The sequence below is a fragment of the Mus caroli genome, chromosome 14 (assembly GCF_900094665.2).
Source record: "Mus caroli chromosome 14, CAROLI_EIJ_v1.1, whole genome shotgun sequence".
In the NCBI taxonomy this organism is placed as follows: domain Eukaryota; kingdom Metazoa; phylum Chordata; class Mammalia; order Rodentia; family Muridae; genus Mus; species Mus caroli.
In genome coordinates, this window is record NC_034583.1 from 74,322,584 (window position 1) to 74,346,771 (window position 24,188).

The window sequence follows — 24,188 nt, forward strand, 5'->3', positions numbered from 1 at the left end:
CTCACAGTCAGCTATTGGATGGATCACAGGGACCCCAATGGAGGAGCTAGAGAAAGTACCCAAGGAGCTAAAGGGATCTGCAACCCTATAGGTGGAGCAACATTATGAACTAACCAGTACCCCGGAGCTCTTGACTCTAGCTGCATATGTATCAAAAGATGGCCTAGTAGGCCATCACTGGAAAGAGGGCTGCATTGGTCGTGCATACTTTATATGCCCCAGTACGGGGAAACGCCAGGGCCAAAATGTGGGAGTGGGTGGGTAGGGGGTGGGGGGGGGAGGAAAGTTATGGGGGACTTTTGGGATAGCATTGGAAATGTAAATGAGGAAAATACCTAATAAAAAATTAAAAAAAAACAATTGACATGAATAAACACAATATGATCAGCTAAATCCCAAATACTGATTATTTTGTGATTCCATAGAGTTATTTGGACCCAGGGATGATGGGAACATTTGAAATATACACATTTTAATACTAATTTAGTTAAAAGTTTATCTCCACTAATACCTCAAGTATCTGAGTGTAATTGAAGGTGCGTGATATAAGTGGTTGTTCTGAAGGAACTCTAAGTGACCAAAAAATTCAAATTTGTCTACATTTTCTAAGTGGTTTTTAGAAATATCTACACCTACAGAAAAACTTTTATATTTTTGTGAAAATAAAATTAAGTATTCCTAATTCATCTTAAAGTCTTCTCTTCTAATAAACAAATATACATGTCTACTTGAAATAAATGTTTTCCTCTTTCCTGGTTTCCCCCCTACCCCATCTCCTCTACCCAAGCTCACCAACCCACCCACTCCCACTTCTCTGTCCTGACATTTCTCTACACTGGGGCATTGAGCCTTTACAGGACTAAGGACCTCTCCTCTCATTGATGCCCAACAAGGCCATCCTCTGCTACATATGCAGCTGTAGTCATGGATCCCTCTATGTGTATGCTTTGGTTGTTGGTTTAGTCCCTGGGAGCTCTGGGGGGGGGGTACTGGTTAATTCATATTGCTGTTCTGCCTATGGGGCTGCAAGCCCCTTCAGCTCCCTGGTTCCTTTCTCTAGCTCCTCCTCCATTGAGGATCCTGTGCTCCATCCACAAGTTGGATGTGATCATCCACTTCTGTATTTGTCAGGCACTGACAGTGCCTCTTGAGAGACAGCTATAGTAGGCTCCTTTCATCATGTACTTGTTGGCATCCACAAATAGAGTCTGGGTTTGGTAACTGTATATAGGATAGATCCCCAAGTGGGGCAGTCTCTGGATGGCCTTTCATTCAGTCTCTGCTCCATTGATTTTATAATCTGCTACAAATAACTCAGTTTTCAGCAATTTCATAAACCTTAGTTAGTCATTGCTACCAAAACCATGTTTAAAATGTGTAAGTTTGGATCATGGAGGAGGCTAAGAAGACTCTCACTGTGCAAGCATCATCACATAAGTAAAGTACCCAGAACCCACGAGATAGAGGGAATTAATTAACTCACAAGAGTTTTCCTGACTTCTCCACAGCACAGGTGTATCTTCATACATATACACTCATGTACACATAATCACCCTGCACACACGTAACCAAAATAGAAGTTATTTGACAGAAATAAAAAGAATTCTCCTAAAACAGGAAGATATGACATCTTCATTTTATTCAATTAGTTATGCTGATTTTCTTTAATATCTACAGAATTCAAAAGCCATCTTAGTATTTCAGAACACATTGAAACTTACGACAATAATCAGGAGTTGTTGCAAATGTATTTTCTTTTTTTTTTTTTAAAGTTATTACTAAGTGTATTGGGTTTTTTTTTTTGTTGTTTTTTGTTTGTTTGGTTTTTTTTAAAGATTTATTTATTATATGTAAGTACACTGTCGCTGTCTTCAGACATTCCAGAAGAGGGCGCCAGATCTCGTTGCGGATGGTTGTGAGCCACCATGTGGTTGCTGGGATTTGAACTCTGGACCTACGGAAGAGCAGTCGGATGCTCTTACCCACTGAGCCATCTCACCAGCCCGCAAATGTATTTTCTTTCACATATTTTTTACATTTGTATACATTGATCTCTATGAAACATTAATATAAACAACCAGAGTAATTGCTATAAGTGCTCAATAGGGCTTTATTTCTTAACAAAGAAATCATATATTAACAAAAGGCTCTTTTGAAAATAAAATATTTAAATTAATTACCTAAATTACTATGTTTATATTTCCTGTATATTGACAATAATTTCAAAATGAGTGGAAATATTATATGAGTATATAATATATAATAAATATTAGTCTAAAGTTCAAACTAAAACTTATGAATTCAAGCATTTAAATTGAAATTATATTTGAGTAAAATTGCATTCATATTAAAATATTAAAAGCACATATTTCAATTAATCATGCTTGTCTTTTTTTATAATCTGATGTATCACTTTATTTAACAGCTGCATCATCAAAGACAGAGTTCTGATATAAAACATCAAATGAAATTTTAGATCTGAAATATATAGTCAGTGGCTGGCTTAAGGGGAGAGTTATTAATTTGCAGAGGACAGGGGATTAAGAATCCCACAATTTCTCAGGTTATTAAATAAAAATGATAATTAACATGAAAGAACAGCTGAGAAAGACTTCTTGGCCTGCATTATTTAATTAACAAATATTTAATGTGTTTCTACTTTACATGTCTGGTTAGCGCTAGAAATACACACTGAGTAAAAGAGATAACTATCCTACAGTGGAGTTTACTACAAAGCTATTTCTTTGACTCTTCTAATTAAACTCTGTTTATTCCTTAATTGCCTTTTTCTATTGCATCTTCCTCCACAACACACATTAAATATTGACCTCACTGTGCTTTCTAATTTTACTTGTTAAAATGTATCAAACAAACACACACATACATATGCATATTTTTTCTCTCAGTATTTGATGACTATGAATTTGACATTGTGAAAAATCATATGTTTTCTGAAATTGTTTTGATCATTATATTTATTAAATACAGTTGTAGAACAGATTTCTTTCTTCTTTGTACTCAGTTGTCTCTTAAATGATTACACTGTTTGTTCAATATTTGTATAAAGTTTATAGCAGTTTCTGGGTGCATATAAATTCTTATGTTTTAAAACCTATAAATGGAGAAAAAAATAAAAGAAAACAGGGAAGCACAAAAACAAAAGAAAGTTTTGTTTTCTGAATGACAGTCTTGATATACATTTAGAATGAGAAAAAAAAAGATTATTTCTTTTGATCATGAGATAAATTTTCAAATATAGTGTTTCTGGTGTGTAGAGGGTGGGAACAGCAAATAAATTCTCTGAACAAATATGTTATATGCTTTTGAACCTAAAGAAAGTATATATTTTGAAGGAAAAGCAGACATAGAAGCAGGCAAAAGTGATTCATACAGTATTGGCTAAGTACAGTTTGGAAGATATAAAAGATACCTTAGTCTCTAATGACAGAAATAGATATTTTAATATGTAAACTGTTAAAGCTGAGGAGAAATTTCATTAACTATTTCTGTACACTATTTGAAATATAACAAAATAACTCTTTATAGATTTTATTTTAATCTATGTTTATCTTTTTTAATGAATCTTTGAATATCTGTAATATTACCTTCTTATTAAATGTGTAGAATTAGATCGCATTATGTGTCAATTTTCAAAGCTAGACAATTGATGTCTTCCTCCATTCCCAACCCTGTTGATCTACTCAAGCACAGAAACCATTCATGCTCATTTAGGCTCATGATTACTGCTTATGTCAAAGTTCATATTTACTTCTACACCATTGATTATTATTAAACCTCATATTATGGACCTTACAATGGGAAACTATCTTCTCTGTTACAACATTGTGATTTCATAGTCAATTCTTAACGAAGCTTCCATCTGTAAAAGTTCATTTGTTCATGCCACCATTTCTCCTATTTTTCTTTTATTAAAAAGGAAACTTCAAAAGTAGAGAAATAGCCTCTCTGTGTGCCTAGGACCATCTTGTGTCTGTAACGATATTTGTGCCATAGTCGTCTTATTTTATTTTTATGTTTCATTTTCTTTATATACATTTCAACTGTTATCCTCTTTCCTGCCCCCCCCTGCAGAAACCCTCTATCAATCTACCTCCTCCCACTCCCCCTGCTTCTATGAGGTTGTTCCCCTACTTATCTACCCACTCCTGAACTCCTGCCTACCTGTCCTCAAATTTCCCTGCCTTGGGACATCAATTGAGCTTTCCAAGGACCAAGAATCTCTCCTCCCATTGATGCCTGACAAGGCCATCCTTGCTACATGTAAGGATGTACCTATGAATCCCTCCAAGTGTATGTCTTGGTTGGTGGCTTAGTCCCTGGGAACTCTCAGGGGTCTGGTTTGTTGATATTGTTCTTCCTATGGGGTTGCAAGCCCCTTCAGCTCCTTTAGTTCTTTCTCTAACTCCTCCTTTGAGGACCCCATGCTAGGTCCCATGGTTGGCTGAAGCATCCACCTCTGTATTTGTCAGGCTCTGGCAGAGCCTCTCAAGAGACAGCTATATCAGCCTCCTATCAGCAAACACTTCTTGGCATCCACAATATTTTCTGGGTTTGGTGACTGTGTTTGGGATGGATCTCTAAGTAGGACACTCTCTGGGTGGCCTTTCCTTCAGTCTCTGTTCTAAACTGTATCCATATTTGCTCCCATGAGTATTTTGTTCCTTTTTCTAAGGACATCACACTTTGGTCTTCCTTCTTCTTGAGATTCATATGGTCGATGAATTGTATCATAGTATTCCAGCTTCTAGTTTATTACCCACTTATCAGTGAGAGCATACCATGTCTGTTCTTTTGTGATTAGGTTACCTCACTCAGGATGATACCTTCTAGTTCCATCTATTTACTTAAGAATTTCATAAAGTCACTGTTTTTAATAGCTGTGTAGTAGTACTCCATTGTGTAAATGTACCACATTTTCTATATCCTCTGTTGAAGTACATCTGATTTCTTTCCAGCTTCTGGCTATTATATATAGGGCTGCTATAAACATAGTGGAGCATAGTGGAGCATAGTGGAGCATGTTATATATTGGAGCATCTTCTGGGTCATGCCCAGGAGTGGTATAGGTGGGTCCTCAGGTAGTACTATGTCAAATCTTCTGAGGAACTGCCAGACTGATTTTCAGGTTGGTTTGTAGCAGCTTTTAATAACACCAACAACAGAAGAATGTTCCTCTTTTTCCACATCCTCACCAGCATCTACTATTACCTGAATTTTTGATCTTAGCCATTCTGACTGGTGTGAGGTGGAATTTCAGTGTTGTTTTAATTTGCATTTCCCTGATGCCTAAGGATATTGAACATTTCTTTGTGTGTGTGTGTGTGTGTGTGTAATATTTCTTTAGGTGCTTCACAGCCATTAGATATTCCTCAGTTGAGAATTATTTGTTTAGATCTGTACCCCATTTTTATTAGCTATTTTCTTTATTTACATTTCAAATGTTATACCCTTTCCTCACTTCCCCTCTGAAAACTTCCTCCCCTTATCTCAGACTCCCTCCCCTAATCACCAACCCACCCAATCCTGATTTTTGGCCCTATACTGAGGCATAGAGCCTTCACAGGACCAAGGGTCTCTCCTCGCATCGATGTCAGACTAGACCATCCTTTGCTACATATGCAGCTGGAGTCCCACCATGTGTACTCTTTGGTTGGTGGTTTAGTCCCTGGGAACTCAGGGGATACTCGTTGGTTCATCTTGTTGTTCCTCCTATAGGGCTACAAATGCCATGAACTTTTGGAGTCCTTTCTCTGGCTCCTTCATTGGGTACCCTATGCTCTGTCCAGTGGATGGCTGTGAGCATCCACTTCTGTATTTTCCAGGTACTGGCAAAGCCTCTCAGGAGACAGCTATATCAGCCTCCTGTCAGCAAGGACTTATTGGTATCCACAATAGTGTCTGTATTTGGTGACTGAAAATAGGATAGATCCCTAGGTGGGGCAGTATCTGGATCATCATTCCTTCAGTTTCTATGCCTCACTTTGTTTCTGTCACTCCTTCGATGGGTATGTTGTTCTCCCTTTTAAGAAGGATTGAAGTATCTATGCTTTGGTCTTCCTTCTTGAGTTTCATGAGGTTTGTGAATTGCATCTTGGGTATTCTGAGCTTCTGGGCTAATAGCCACTTATCATTGAGTGCATACAATGTGTGTTCTTTTGTGACTAAGTTACCTTACTCAGGATCATATCCTCCAGATCCATCTATTGACTAAGAATTTCATAAATTAATTGATTTTAATAGCCGAGTAGTACTCCATTCTGTAAATGTATCACTTTTTCTGTATCCATTCCTCTGTTGTGTTCCTCCTGTTTCTATTTTGTGGAATAGTTTGAAGAGTATTGATATTAGGTTTTCTTTGAAGTTTTGATAGAATTCTCCACTAAACCCATCTGGTCCTAGGCTATTTTGGTTGAGAGACTTTGTGTGTGTGTGTGTGTGTGTGTGTGCGTGTGTGTGTGTGTGTGTGTGTGTGTATTCTTTATTTGGATTTCAAATGTCTCCCCTTTCTAGGTCTCTCTCCCCTTCATAACCCTCTATCCCATCCTCTCTCCCTGCCTCAATGAATGAGCTCCCCTACCCAACCACCCACTCCCCTCTTCCCACCAAGTCATTCCCCTACATGGGGCATCAAATACCCTCAAGCTCAAAGGCCTCTCTTCCCACTGATATCCAACAAGTCCATGGTCTGCCACATATGAGGCCAACTCCATGGATGCCTCCATGTGTATTCTTTGGTTGGTGGTTCAGTCATGAGGAATTTCAGAGTATCTGGGTATCTGGCCTCTTGACATTGTTGTTCCCCCCATGGGAATGCAAAACACCTCATCTCCTTCATTCCCTTCTTCAACTCCTGCATCAGGGACCAGCATGCTCAGTCCAGTGGTTGACTGCAAGCATTCACCTCTGTATTTGTCAGGATCTGGCAGAGCCTCTCTGGAGACAGCAATATTAAGCTTCCATCAGCAAGCAGTTCCTGGTATCCACAATAGTGTCTGGGTTTGGTGACTGTATATGGGATGGATCCCCAGGTGGGTCAAGCTATGGATGGCCTTTCCTTCAGTTTCTGCTCCACAATTTGTCTCCATATTTCCTGTTGTGAGTAATTTGTTCATAGTTTTAAGAAGCACCAAACCATCCACATTTGGTCTTCCTTTTTCTTAAGTTTCATATTGCCTGTGAATTGAATCTTCGGTATTCTGAACTTTTGGGTTAACATCCACTCATCCACTATTTCTTTAGAGGTTATGGAACTGTTTAATGGTTTATCTGATTCTGATTTAACTTTGGTACCTGGTATCTGTCTAGAAAATTGTCCATTTCATCCATATTTTCCAGTGTTCTTGAATATAGCCTTTTGTAGTAGTATCTGGTGATTTTTTTTTTAAATTTCTTCCATTTCTGTTGTTATATGTCCCTTTTCATTTCAGATTTTATTTATTCAGATACAATCTCTGTGCTCTCTGGTTAGTCTATCTTGAAGGTTTATCTATCTTGTTGATTTTCTCAAAGAACCAGCTCATGGTTTTGTTGTTTCTTTGTATAGCTCTTTTTGTTTCTATTTGGTGGTTTTTAGCCCTGAGTTTGGTTATTTCCAGCAGTCTACTCCTCTTGGGTGTGTTTGCTTTTTTTTGTTCTAGATCTTTCAGATGTGCTGTCAAGCTGCTAGTGTATTCTCTCCCCATTTTCTTTTTGTTGGCCCTTAGAGTTTTCCTCTTCCCAATGATTTTATTTTGTCCCATTACTTTTTGTATGATGTGACTTCATTAAATTCTAAAACAGTTTTTAATTTCTTTATTTCTTCCTTGACCAAGTTATTATTGAGTAAAGCATTGTTCAGGTTCCAAGAGTATGTAGACTTTCTGTTATTTTTGTTGGTATTGAAGACTAGCCTTATTTTGTGGTGATCTGATAGATGCATGGGATTATTTCAATGATCTTGTGTCTGTTGAGGCCTGGTTTTTGGAGAAGTTAGCATGAGATTCTGAGAAAAAGGTATATTCTTTTGTTTTAGGATAAAATCTTCTAAAAGTATCTGTTAAATCCCTTTGGTTCATAACTTTGTTATTTTCACTGTGTTTAGTTTGTTTCCATGATCTGCCCATTGAGGTGAGTTGGGTGTTGAAGTCTCCCACTATTATTGTGTGAGATGAAATGTGTGCTCTGAGCTTTAGCAAAGTTTCTTTTATGAATGTGTCTGCCCTTGCATTTGGAGCTTGATGTTCAGAATTGAGAGTTCATCTTGGTAGATTTTTCCTTTGTTGATAGTGAAGTATTCTTCTCTATTTTTTAAAAAATAACTTTTAGCTGAAAGTCGATTTTATTCAATATTGGAATGGTTACTCAAGCTATTTCTTGGGACCATTTGCTTGACACTCTGAGGTAGTGTCTGTCTTTGTCATTGAGATACATTTCCTATATGTAGCAAAATGCTAGGTTCTTTTTACCTATGCGGTCTGTTATTCTATGTCTTTTATTGCAAAATTGCCTCCACTGACATTATGAGATATTAAGAAATAGTGATTGTTGCTTTCTGTATTTTTTGTTGTTAGAGTTGGAATTATGTTTCTGTGGTAGTCTTCTTTTGGGATTCTTGAAGGCAGTTTACTTTTTTTGCTATTTCTAGGACACAGTTTCCCTCCTTTTGTTGGTGTTTTCCATTATCCATTGTAGGGCTGGACTTGTGGAAAGATATTGTGTAAATTTGTTTTTGTCATGGAATATCTTGTTTTCTCCATCTATGTTAATTGAGAATTTTGCTAGGTAGAGTAGCTTGGTCTGGCATTTGTGTTCTCTTAGGGTATGCATGACATCTGCCCAGGATGCTTTAGCTTTCATAGTCTCTGGTGAGAAGTCAGGTGTAATTCTAACAGGTCTGCCTTTATATGTTACCTGACATTTTTCCCTTACTGCTTTTAATAGTCTTTCTTTGTTTAGTTCATTTAATGTTTTGATTATTATGTGACAAGAGGAATTTCTTTTCTGGCCCAGTCTATTTGGAGTTCCATAGGCTTCTTGTATATCCATGGGCATATCTTTCTTTAGGTTAGGGAAGTTTTCCTCTATAATTTTATTGAAGACATTTACTAGCCCTTTAAGTCGGGAATCTTTACTCTCTTCTACACCTATTATCCTTAAGTTTTTTCTTCATATTGTGTCCTGAATTTCCTGGATGTTTTGTGTTAGGAGCTCTTTGAATTTTGCATTGTCTTTGACTGTCCTGTCAACATTTTCTCTGGTATCTTCTGCACCTGAGATTCTCTCTTTTATCTCTTTTATTCTGTTGGTGATGCTTGCATCTATGACACCTGATCTCTTTCCTAGGCTTTCTGTCTCCAGATTTGTCTCCCTTTGTGATTTCTTTATTATTTCTATTTCCATTTTTATATCCTGGATGTCTTTGTTCAATTTCTTCACCTGTTTGGTTATGCTTTCCTGTAATTCTTTAAGTGATTTCTCTGTTTCCTTTTTAAGGGTTTCAACTTGTTTCATGGGTTCTCCTGTATTTCTTTAAGGAAGTTGTTTATGTCCTTCTTAAAGTCCTCTCTCATAATAATGAGAAGTGATTTTAGATTGGTATCTTTCTTTTCCAGTGTGATTGTATATCCAGGATTTCCTATGGTTGGAGAAGTGTCTTCTGATGATGTCAAGTAACCTTGGTGTTTGTTGCTTATATTCTTATGCTTGCCTCTGACCAATTGGTTATCTCTAGTGCTACCTGACCTCACTGTATCTGACTGGAGCCTGTCCCTCCTGTATTCGTGGCTGTGTCAGAACTCCTTAGAGTCCATCTGTCTCTGTGATGCTGTGATTTTGGGATCCTGTAATTCTGAGTTCCTGGATGTGTCAAAGCTCCGGGGAGTCAAACTGCCTCTGGGATCCTGAGATCCTGCTCATGAGATCCTGTGATCCTTGGCGCGTTAGAGCTCCTGGGAGTCGTGCTTCTTCTGGTTTGTGTGGGTCTGAGTGCAAAGTTAGCCCCCAAGGTTTTCTCAGGGTACTGGCTCAGATCTACTCGTTTTAAATATGCATTTCTGTTGGTACAGGCATTGTTCATTTTCTATCACTCCAATGTTCCCCTTGGCTTAGACAATTGTTCTGAGTGTTGGCTCTTTCAGACAGTTATGTTTTATTTTGTAATGTCCTATTTTGCTGAAGTTTTCGCTGATCATGTATTTTTTGAATAGACAAATTATTTTTAATTTACCAATCTCAGCCTATATATTTGTGTAAAGAGTATATATTTTTCAATAAAATCCATTTAAAACTTTACATTTTTAACTCTACAAAAACTCTTGAGTCCAAGTATGTTGACATGCTCATTCCTTGTTAACTCCTTGGAACACAGATAACAATAAATAACATTTATTGTTATTAAATAATGGAATAATAAATTAATAAACACTTAAAATTGATGTAATTTAACAAATTCAACAGAATATAATAATATCTGGATAGCTATTATGTTTCTAAAAATATCCCTATGATTACCATATTTTGATAGGTCTTTAATAAATTACCTTGTTCTAACCAACTATATTTATATTAAGTTTACTTAGTAAATTAGTGGAGTATATAGATTCCCATGATTGTACAATGAGTATTTTCAGCATCTATTTGAGAATTCAGTTCACTTGGTATCATATAAGAAGTTTATATGATGTGTAAATATCTCCCAATTATAGTTAAAAACTTTAAGAGTTATATATTTTGAGTTTGGATTATGTGTTTACACACACACACACACACACACACACACACACACACAGAGACACGTACACACACACATATGCATCCACACACCCCCTATTTTAGTTTGGTATATTGTTGATTTAAGCTATCCTAAACAGAAAATATTGTTTTATCTTTGTTTGATGGTAACCAATAAATTTAATTGGACTTGAGTCCCACTCCATGAAGAAAACTTATCCCTGGTACTGGAAACTTAGTATTGACATACTATTTTATTGGGCATGTTGTCAAACTAGACTCGAAATATTTACGTTTGTTATGTTTAGACATTTAATCTAAAGATTAGTACTACTTTCAACCTTGTTAAGAAAAGATTTTGTTGTTGTTCAGTAAATTTTGGTGATGGGAAAAAATAATCATAAATTAATCAGAATGTAAGGCAGTTGAATTCATATTCCTAAATTTGGGCATTTATAGCAACCATGCAGGAATCAGGGAACATCATGACAGAAGACAAGAAAGAATCTAAGATCTGGAGTATAGAGAGGTGTTCTATAACGCATTGCCATTGGGCAATGTCATGGCTGACATGCAGACAAACTCTTAGGAGCAGTGGTTGTGTGAAAAAGACCTGGTCATGACTGGGTCTTTGAAAATTCCATCAGGCATAGATAGAGAAGAGGTTAAAGAGGCTCATAAGTTCCTGAACAGCTGTAATCAGTTAAGGGTGCTGGAAAATACTGAATCATATTCCCCACTGATATAGTACCTGGTAAGATATTCTTGTACATGTAAATAACCTGCTATTCATGTTCATGCAAGCATTCCTGATTAAATATAGTGGGTCACAAAAAGCAAAACAAACAGAATAGGAAAGTAGAGGGGAACTTGTTGGTAGAAGAATTGTTAAAAGGGACTGAAATGTATATAACAGGGAGCCATGGGTACATTATTAATCACAGTTTAATAGCTTATCTAGAAATAGACAGACAATTCTGTATAACTGATTAGTCTTTTTACAAATAGAGACTACTGAAGATTAGATATGAATTTAGTGCAATTCATAATTTTACTTGTGTAACACAATCACAATGAAACCACATAAATTTAAATTGTGATAAAGTAAATTACTATTGGAAAAAAGTCAATATTATAAAAATAAATATTTCTATGAATGTTTGTTCACAGAGAATATAAATTTCTGAATTAATAATCACATTCTAATTAAATCATTCAATAAAAGATCAAAATGGAATTCAATTAGCAAGTATCTTCAAATCTGGAAATTTTATCTTTTTCCATTGGTCTTCCCTTAGATGTTGCATTCTGTATCATGAATGACATATTAGGTGATTAAAATCTGCCTGCATAGTAAACACAAAAATATGCTGAAGATGAGCAATCTAAATAAAACAAAACTGTAAATAATCCATTTAAAAATGTATTCTACAGTTTATCCTGATAAATGAACAGTATCTATAAAAATTTAACAACTAAATTTTATATAACAATATTTGAAGTGATTTCTTATCTATTTCTTATAGAAACATCTATCGTTTCTATTATAATTACAAAAGATATAATGAGTGTACTTATTCTATGCACAATGAACAACTAAAATTATATTATTTAGTGAGGTAGTAATAGAATCTCAACTATCATGAAGAAGCTAATAATTTCAAGAGATTCAGGCTTATACAAAATGAGTAGTAGGCTATAGAATGATGTAATGAAAGGAATGAAATTGAATAAAGTTTGTGTTATAGAATAAACAAGATTTGATTAAATAGATTGTGTTTTCTGTATATGCAACATAGATCCATCCAATGACATGAAAACTTTCATCTTTATTATTTGATGTTAATTCTAAAAATAAAGATGATACCTGCTGAAACATTCAAATTGAAGAGAGTTCACCAAAACATGTAAACATACTGGCACTGCGTTCATAAATATAAAGAAAACTGAGCAATTAGGTCATAGACATGAATGCTCTACTGTATTAGGGCCCATCAGCTATTCTGGGCAAGCACTTAAATACAAAGTCCTCCCTTCCCTATAGTTTACCTAGGTTATTTGCAGAGTTGGGATTAGAGGAACTGAATGCTTGTAAGTTCTAAAGTCACAGGTGTTCTGCTTCCCCGAGGGGCAAATCTTTGCTGTGTTGAAATTGGAACATTGATAAAAGTAGCTAAGAGACAAAAATGTGACAAGTTTGATGGACAACTATGATCCAAATGAGAATATTTATTATGAATGAGTAAAGTGAATTCCAAGATTCTAATTTCTGTATATTTTTGGTTATAAGGACTCTGAAGAATTCCATGCCAAAAATATATGCAAGGATAGGTATGAGTATATTCTTCAAAGTCATTTAATGAGAACAAATCTATGGAGAACAGAATACACACATGTATGCTTCCTTGTAATATTTATAATATCTTCTGATGCTAACTACTACTACTATAACTACAATGACTACTACTAATATTTCTAAGTATATCCAATAAAATATTAGTTATATATGAATTTATGTGACATGTAGACAAAAAGAGAATCATTGTATTAAATATAAATATCCATAAATAATTAACTTTACAGTTGTTTATGATTTTTCTGAATAGTCTACTAACCATCTCAAAACACTATAATTTTCCTATTTTTCCTGTAAGCTTCCAAATATATATAATGTGTTTTATAAAAAATATTTTATATGAGACACTGCCTTCTTATACAGCAGTTAGCTCCAATTTTAACAATATAGAGCTATATAAAAACAGCAAAAAATATTATCGGATAACCATTTCTTTTTACAGTAAACATTACTGGAGTCCTTATTTTTGTGTTTTGAATCATAAATATTATCCACATGATAGTTATTAATGTCACTAATATTAAGCATTCCAACGAATGGAGGACAATGATGATTTTAGTCTGGGTCATTTTAGTGTACCATATGCTGTGTTATAGTGAGACAAGAAACTATTTCCAAAATATAAATAGTGAAACTACTTAATGCTTCCATCCTTTGCTAAACATTCTGATGATACTACTCTCAAATCATGGAGAACAGCTTTTAAATTTTCCTTGATAATTAAATTATAAGAGAAATTGTTCATATGAATAATTGACTTCTTTGCTTTAGTTATTTTAAATACACCTCACTACTCCCAAAAGCATTCAGACATTCATAAGTTACTTTGCACAGTTTTTAGCAGTTTTGTTTCTTTCTGTGTATCACTACAAATATTTTTCTTAACCCTCTAGACCACAAACAAATGATATATGTCAATGTTTTTTTTTACTTACAACAATGAGTAAATAATCATATTTTATACAAATTCAGTCTGATATGTGCTGAACCAATATTATGTTTAAATGTATAATTTCACTGTATGGGACTGGCTTAGGCACTACTAGATCTGTTGAGGAAAATCTAACGTCTCACAATCTGCTGTAATTCTTAAGTAGGGGTAGCATTAGTTAACATGTAGAATTCATTCAGAAAAACCTTAACATTTGCTCCTAAGTTGTTTCAATTACTTTGATGAGGCCTTGCCCAAGCTATTAAAGATAATCTCCTTCATTTAACATCAGCCATTGTGAATGACAGCTTCAAAATATAACACCCACAATATGCTTTCTCAGCCTTATCTACTACAGTGCATAATTAATTACTGTATACTGTTTGCTAGGTAAACTGACACATGAAATGGAGCATCAAATACCCACAAACACACATACACATAAATGCATATACATACAAAAAATACTTTTTATCCACATTTATGAAATATATAATTTGGCTACGCATTCAGCTTTTAATGAAGGAAATACAAGTATAATTATCACTTTTTGGCTTAGAAATATCACCCTAATTAGCTTAATTTGTATAAGCGTGATTTTATATTTATCAAAAGAAATGAGCTTTTAGGAAGCATGGCTTTTGGGAGCCATATTGAGACAAAGCATTAGAACCATTTCCCAACAATCTTCAAATAGAGTTCAAAACAAAACACTAAGCATCATTACACTTATACTTGTGTATAAATATACAAAATGTGTATGAGTCACGATATTTTAAGTTCCTAATAATGTAAAGAAGATGAAACACCTTGAACCCTTACTTGTTGTGTGAGAATATTGAGACCCTGAGGCTCATGAGTGCTGATGGAAACCACAGAATGTTCAGAATAGTACAGGACTCCAGTTGGCAGCAGTAATATGGTAATTATTTTTATTGTAGTCACACTGTTTAAAATCTAAAAAATGAATTATAGACTATTTAAAAGATAGTTTTCTTTTCTTTTCTTTCTTTGTTTGTTTTTTTTTTGTTTTGTTCTGTTTTGTTTTGTTTTGTTTTTTTGTTTTTGAGAAAGGGTTCCTCATTATAGCCCTGGTTATTCTGGAACTCACTCTGTAGACCAGGCTGTCCTCGAATTCAGAAATCTGCCTGCCTCTGCCTCCAGGGTGCTGGGATTAGAGGCGTGCACCAAAAGATAGTTTTCTAATACAGTGTCAACTGTAAGCATTACTATGACTACTGAGCTTATTAAAGTTATTTTCTCTGTGAGGTAGCAATGGGAACTTTTGTTCTCTTATGAATGACTATAACATATAAATAAATATTTAGAAGTAATCCAAACATAACATGTCTGGCTTTCATTATAGATGCTTCATCAGGCAGCACATAGCATGTGAAGAGATCCATCACCAGACTTTATGTGGAGAGAAAGTTTAAATTAGAGGTTTGCATTAGGTACCTCCCCCAAATGCAATGGTAGATGGGGCAGAAATATTGTTGGAGTCTGAGGTGAAGGAGGACATGTTGAGGACCAGGAGAATTTAGTCCAGCAAATAGCATCAGCAGGGGTAATATAGATTTACAGAAACTGAAGCAGACATCGGAGAGACTGCATATATCTGCACCAGATGCTCTGCAAACATGTTATGACCATTAGCATGGCGAGATTGTTGAAGTCCTACCAGTGGAAGCTGGTTTGTCTCTGATTGTATTGCTAACTCTGAAGAAACCTTTTCTCCTATTGGGTTGCCTTGTCCAGCCTTGCCCTGTCTCATTTTATTATTATTTGTTTTCCATGTTTGATTGTTATTCTTGAAAGTCTGCTCTTTTGTTCTCTTTTTAATTTTTATTAATTTACATTCCAAATGTTGCCCTCATTCCCAGTCTCCCCTACATTAGGGAGAGATATCTTGTAGAGTCCACCTCTAGCAGAAACACAGGGCATCAATTGAGTGGTGGGGTTGCCATCCCACAGTCAATACTCTGCCCCATATTTGTTCCTGTTTGAAAGAACTGCAAGGATGGAAATGGAGAGGAGCCTGTGAAAAAGAAGGTCCAGAGACAGTCCCAAAGTGGGATTCAGCTCAAGGGAAGATCCAAGACTTGATACTATTACTAAGACTATGGAGTGCTCACAAAAAGGGACCTATCATGACTGCCCTCTGAAAGACCCAACAAGCAACTGAGTCAGATGAAGATATTTGCACCCAACCAATTTACAGAAGCTGCTGACCTCTATGGTTGAATTAGGCAAAACCTAGAAGAAGCTGAGGAGGAGGGCAACACTGTAGGAGGTCCAGCAATCTCAATTAACCTGGAAACCCTGAGATCTCTCATACCCCTGTTTGGACCACCAAACAGGCAATATATACCAGCTGATATGAGGCTCCCAACACATATACAACGGAGGACTGCCAGGTCTGGGTTTAGGCAGAGAAGATGCACCTAACACTGAAGAGACTGTAGGTTCCAGGGAGTTTAAAGGTCTGGTGGGGTAGGGGGTGGAGTGTGGGGACATCCTCATGGAGACAGGGACAGGAAATAGGTGTGGAATGTGTAACAGTCAGAGAGTAGACTGGGAGGGGAATAAAATCTGGAGAATAAAATAAATACATAGTTGCATAATACATACGTACATATACACATACATACATAGATTATTAAAAAATAAAATGCAAAATGTTATCATATAAAGAAAGAAAAATTTTAAAATCCAGGCTTGTTATTTTTTTAGCACACTAGTTATTGCCTTAAAAATTTAAATTTTGCTTTATGATTTAAAGTTCAAAGTATTAAAGTTAAAATATCTAATTTTGAACACCTGTCAAATAAGTAATTAAAAATTAAATGAACTCTGTAAATTATTAAAGGAAAATGACTAATTTTTGGTCAGTGTTACTATGACAAACATTAAGTTCTTTACACAATATGTAAGTAGCTGCAGTTTAATTGTTTGATGTTTTATTTATCAATGAAACACCTGTATTATAATCTCACATATTTACATTGGATTGAAGATTTTTTTGGTAGCCTTGAATTGTCATTGCCTGTTACTAAGATGAAGAGAACTGAGTATCAGTGGTATGTTCCTTTAAAATGAGTGAGGTAATGGTGACGGCTCAGAGAACTCCTGAGTTCTATTTGTTACTTTATCCCTCAACTGTTTACCTTCTGTATATAAACAGGATTTTCTTTCTGTATCCAAAGATATTAAAAGGTGCAATATATGTTAGCAATTTTATTCAATAGTAAGATAAAATATTAATAAATTCAGACAATATTCATACCTCAATACAACAATGCCATTTGTACAGTTGTTGATAACTGTACTTATTTCTGCTATTTAGAACATAAGTTTTATTCTTTGAAGATATAAGCCTAACACTAGAAGTGGCCAAATACTAGAGAGTGAGTAACTGGGGATCGGGAGACTTTTCTGAGAATCAGAAAATGTGTTTTTATTTTCCATTCCTGACACTGTGAGCGTAAGTACAGAATCCTTTTGATAATATCACTCGGAAGTAGAGACAGTATTAAAGCTTGAAAAAAATCTTCATTTTAATAACTGATATATTTTGAGTTCATTTGTAAGATAACACAGACTCAGCTCACTACAATCTACAATCTACATTAATCTACTTTGTACAATTCGTTTCTATATTTCTATTTGTTGATTTAATTAACACATGAAACAGTTTTGCTTTATCATTTCATAGGGGAAAAAAACAACAAACGTTGCAATTTCCTAATTTACTTCAAGACATACAAAGATGGAATGAATCTGTTATTTATAGAAAGTGACTGGGATGGAATTTTAGGAAGTAATATATGTATACACCCTTACCTAGCTACCATTCCTTCCCCCAATGCCAACTACAAAATGTAACTATAAATTATCATCCATTCACTTCTCCATCACTTAAGTAAAATGATGTGAGCCTGTTCATTCATTTGGGAAATCAAATTGACTTCATAATACCACAGTGATATAGTTGGAAATGCTAGACACTTGGTGTTTTGAAAATATATTTAAATTTATGTATGCATTTCTAGAAGTATTCATTTCTGCCCTACATATATAATAAAAGCAATTTATTCCAATATAAATCATTTTCCTGTCATTCTGATATGCTTGGAAAATACTCAAAATTTCTTGATGTTCTATTATGGGAAACCAAGGCATTCTAAAATGATGGCATAAGCTCAGTTTTGCCTGTGACACTTTGCTTGTTTCTTTTGCCCTGCACAAGAAAATAAGGGCTTTTTGAAAACTAATGCAGCCCTCTTAAATTCCATTTTTTCTTGAAGTTTAGGCAAAATTTGCATTTGTACCTTTAAGTGTTAAATGTGTAAAACATAGTTTAAGCAGTTGGATAAGCCATGCTGCAAACTGATGTTAAATCAAGTTCATTCAGGCTTTTTCATGTCAATAAACAGCAGATCAATCTTGCTGATTTGTGTAGAAAAACAAAATAAAATTCATGGTAATTTTACTGTCCCCTTCATATCCAATATATAAATAGTAAATCATGTTGATTTTCTTTTTATTTTATTTTATTTATTTATTTTTTTAAGATTTATTTATTTATTATATGTAAGTACACTGTAGCTGTCTTCAGACACTCCAGAAGAGGGTGCCAGATCTCGTTACGGATGGTTGTGAGCCACCATGTGGTTGCTGGGATTTGAACTCTGGACCTTCGGAAGAGCAGTCGGGTGCTCTTACCCACTGAGCCATCTCACCAGCCCGATTTTCTTTTTAATATATACAAAGGACTCAACCATTTTCATAAGCGCTCTCTCTCTCTATGTGTGTGTATATAGATAGATAGATAGATAGATAGATAGATAGATAGATAGATAGATAGATAGATAGATAAATAGATAGATAGAGATAGAGATAGAGATAGAGATAGAGATAGAGATAGAGATAGAGATAGAGATATTCTACAACTTCATAAACAAGTGATGGAAAACAGCTGAGCAAATATTGCAGTCAGGAAATAAAGAAGATGGAACTACAAGGTTTTAGATTAGATGAGGGTAGTTAAAGAAATTCTAAGTTTTAAGACTGTTTAGACAATAAAGAGCTGACTCAGTCCAATTTTTTTCCTCACTACCCTGTTCTAATCTGGCCCCTTCTCATTTTCGGGCTTCTTCTATCTTCTCCTTCAACCTGCCAGCAAAAAACTGCCTGTTCCATCCTCTCTTTGCTGTGCTGTTCTTGTGAGAGTTGGGCCTATACTATTTCTGACCAATTCTGTCAAATCTTTCTCAGATTTGTCACTTTGTCTGCCCCTCAATTAAATGTAGCTTTCAAACACAGTTGCTTTCTTCTATAACACAAATTTAGTTCGATTGTCTTGAATAAAGGTGTATATTAAAGGTTTGTCTGTATTCCAGCTAAAGGGATTAAAGGTCCACACTTGGGTATGGAAGTATTCTAGCAAAGTCGCAGAGACCTTCAAAGTCTTTGGATGTGAGCTCTTGTAAGAGCAGCCATATTTCTTGATTAAAATTCTTCTGTGAACAGCTAAGTAGCAAATGTGCTCATCATACTGTGCAATCTTTGTTATGGCTTCTGAATCCAGTTATAAAAAATGAATTCATGGGGCAGTGTTCTAATTAAACTTTAAAACTAGGACCAGCTTCGTAGTGGTTGCCCATAACTTTAATTCCAGCACTTGCGAGACAGAGGCAAATGGATATGTGGTCTACAGAGTAGAATTCCAGAACAAACAGGGTACACAGAGAGGCTCCATCTTGAGTATCATAAATAAACAAAAATAAATAAATAGATATACAAATATATATATATATATATATATGGAACAATATTTGACTATGATTTTTAGTGAACATGCAACAAGCCCAATTATGCCAAACAAGCCCAAGAATACTTATTAAAATAATATTATACTAGCTTAATAAATGTATATAATTCAAACTTTAAAATATGTGTTTATGATTTTAAAGCACTATATGCATAAACTTACTTTAAAATTACTAGGTTGAATATAGATTATACACTAACAAAATTATATAAAGGATATATTAAATGGTGTATTGTTTTTCTCACTTTCAGATTATGGAAACAACACCTTAGTTTAATATTACATATGTTTGTTTCCATTGAATAAAATGTTCATTTTTGTGTGTTAAATGATATTCCCTCATATCGATATAACACATTTGTTTTTCTATTTCTCAGGTCATAAAGAGTTGTATTGGTATATGATCTTTCTGTTTTACTTATCTTTCTATTTTATAAGCAATATCTGTAGAAACAGGTCTATTTTCATTTCTGTTGGACACATACTTTACATTAACATCAATACCTTATATTTATCTGATTTGGAAGAATCACCAATATTTTTCCATATTAGTCACACTATTTTACATCAAAAACAGCAATTATGACAACTCCCCCTTTTCCCATGGTTTAGCCAACACCTGTTACTTTCATCTTTCTAACTGCTAATCAATATGAAGTCACACTGCTGGGTTTGATGTATAACTCAATTATAGCGATTTCAAGAATTTTTCAGGATAATGGGTTATATGCTTATCAAGTTAGGAGAAATATCTTTTCAAAATCTTTCCTAAATTTTATAATTAGATTATTGATTTATTATATGTTTATATGAATTCTCTATATGTTATATATACAAGATCTTCATGATATATGATTAGCCATATACATTTAAAACTATCTGCAATAGATTTTAAATTATCTTAAATGAAACACATGAATATAGAAATTGCCCAGTCTAATAGGTATGTTTCCATATATGTACATGTTGTAGCATCAGTTAAGTCCATGGACAGCTTCAGTTATTCAATTTCTTATTTCATTTTATTTTATTGTATTTTATTTTATGCAAGGACCATTATTTATCTTTTCGGCTAGAGTGTTGTTGAGATGTAAAATTTCCCATCATCTTCTGCACCGCCCACATTGTGCGCACATAAGAAATTTTACTCCCACAATTAAAGACTAACAACTAAAAAGTCCCAAGTGAAGATGCTTCAATCCCACTCAGAAGAGGGAAGAAAATAATCTCAAGAACCAGACTGTGTGGAAGCGGGGAAGGGAACAGGATCAGGTCTGGGGTTGAGGGAGACAGGTGGGAAGCCCAGAGATCCAGGAGGATGAATGGAAATTATCAGCCTTGAGGGTAGGAGATGGAAGGACCCTCTAAAAAGTACTAGAGACCTGGAGGATGAGAGATTATCAGGACTCAATGGGGATGACCTTAGCCAAAATGCTCAAAATTGGGAAGAGGGAACTTGAAGAGTCCACCTCCAGTAGATAGGGCCTGAAGTGGTATAGGGCCTGAAGTGGTCAGACCGGGATACTAACTCATAGCCAATATTTTGACCCAGAATTGATCCTGTCTTAAAGAACTGCAAGGAGAAAAATGGAGAAAAGACTGAGAGAAAGGTGGTCCAGTGACTACCAACTTGGGATCCATCTCATATTGGGGGTTCACCAAATCCTGACACTATTATTGATGCTATGACGTGCTTACTGATGGGAGCCAGCCTGGCTGTTTTCTGAGAGGCCAAACCAGCAGATGACTGAGACATGCAAATATCTATACCCAAACATTATACCCTGTGTGTGTGTGTCGGGGAGCGGGTTGGGGGGCTGGGGGGGGGGCTCTGTCACTAAGGTCTAGTTCCCAAATTGGTTCTTGATTTGTCAATAAATAAGGCCAGGGACCAATTACTTGGCAGAAGGAACAAATGGGACTTCCTGTCCAAGGGGGGAAAGGCAGAAGCAAGAAAAGAGAGAGGGCTCTTTCTACCATGCTTTGGAGGAAAGGGGACACTGAAGTCATGTAAGGCCTTGGGGCGGCTAGGGTTTGTGCCTGGCCAGCAGATATAAGCCACAAAGTTAAGGGAGGATTGAGAAACATATGATAAATTGATAAGGGCATTCATTTTCAGGCAGGAAGTATTTATGCCCAGTAATTGTGCCTAGAGGCAAATTCTAAAATAATAAAGCTGTCTGTGTATCCTTTATCTGTGGATTCTAGGATCTCAGGAGAGGGAGGGCAATTCAACTTCTGTGTGTCCTTTATCAGTAAATTCTAGTGTTCAGGAGTGGGAGGGTAATGCAACCCTTGTCAAAGCAAAGGTGACTAGAAAAGGAAGCTGTGTTGGGGCTGCTTGGGACCAATCTGTCTGCAAAGCCAGGAGGAATAAAAAAAGGAAGCTGGGAGGGGCTGGAGCACAAGTATCAGATCTTGGGCAAAGGCAGTGTATGTTCTTAAAACTACATGAACAGTATCCCTGTGGTTGAATTAGGGGCAGAATTGAAGAAGCTGAAGAGGTGGGGACCCCGTTGGAAGACCAGCAATCTCAACTAACCCAGGCCAAAGGGAGCTGCCAGACATTGAACCACCAGCCTGGAGCTTACATAAGCTGGTCAGAGGCTGCGTCTGGCACATGAATAGCAGAGGTTTGACTGGCTTGGCCTCAGTAGATGTGCTTAATCCTTGAGAGACCTGAGGCTCCCAGAGAAGGGGGAGGTCTGTTGGGGCGGGGGCACCATCTCAGAGGCAAGAGGGAGGAGACATGGGATGAGGAACAGTGGGAGGGGAAACCTAGAGGTGGGTAACGACAGGAATGTAAAATAAGAAAATAAGAAAATACCTAATTAAAATAAATCCAATTGAAAAAAAGATAATAAACCTGTGTGGTGATGGAAAAAAATTACAAAATATTAATACTAATAATTATTAATTATTATTTTTGCCAAACCAAATTACACTTAAAAGGTAAAATTATACAAAAATTCATTCTGTTGTAATATTTCCAAATTATACTAATGTGTAAGTAATAACATAAATCTGGCTACATGCTAGCCAATAAATACATTTGATGATAGTAGTTACTAAAAAATTAGACATTCTATACTATAAATATGCTGACTTTAAAGTTGAATTAATGTTCCCAATACTCCACTGTATTAACACATTGTAGACCATGTCAAATCTAGGTTTATATAGACTCTTTTTAGAACTTGAAAATTTCAGAAATTTAGGCCCTCCAAATTATATCTTTGAAGGTGGATGAACTGTAATTCTTGGATTAAATCATTTTAACACCCAAGATTTTCAATATCAATCAAACATGATACATTTCAAAAGTGTATTAAATGTATAAAGGGCTGAAGAATAGAGTTACTAATCCATTGCTTCGGGGTTATATGAACAGCTTTTTTTCTCTTGACTGCTAGTGAGCCTTTGGGTTTAGACACACTATTTCCTGGATATAAGCATGAGCTTTCTTATCACCGTTAATAACACAAACTAGTATTATATACCTATGATAATAATACACTCCTACTCATGTCATAGGAAACACATAATCATTGCGCAATATGCAGCCTGCCATTTAGGGTTCTGAATCTTTATGAAATATGTTGTTTATAGAACAAAATAATATTTAAAATATCTCTGTTGTGGTTCCTGTATAATTAAAATTTATATTTATTTTTCAACTTACTGTTTAAAAATGGGTTAGAGGTACAACTTGAATGTTGCATAATCCTTTACTTTATTTTAAATCAGGTGTATTTTAGTTTCTTTATTCAATGATAGCAAATTAGATCTTATATAGATACTTTAAAATTCTATTGCACTTACTTGATTTGCTGTTAAATTTAAATTTGATAATAAAAGTGTTTTAGTAGTCATATAAATATATACACATATAAATGTATTTTCATAATTATCTTTCAGAAAGATGAATTTAGTATTTAATGAAATTATTAAGCTTCTGCATAGAAAGGGAAGAGATTAGTGAAAACATGGAAAGTCCAGGTTGAGTGAATAGAGCATTGCAACCCCTTAGAAGTAACAATTTATTTCTTCTTTTTAAAAATCATTTTATTTATTTTTTTGTGATAGGTATTTTCTTCATTTACATTTCCAATGCTATCCCAAAAGTCCCCCATACCCCCCCACTCCCCTACCCACCCACTCCTACTTCTTGACCCTGGTGTTCCCCTGTACTGAGGCATATAAAGTTTGCAAGACCAAGGGGCCTCTCTTCCCAATGATGACCGACTAGGCCATCTTCTGCTACATATGCAGCTAGAGACACGAGCTCTGGGGGTACTGGTTAGTTCATATTGTTGTTCCACCTATAGGGTTACAGACTC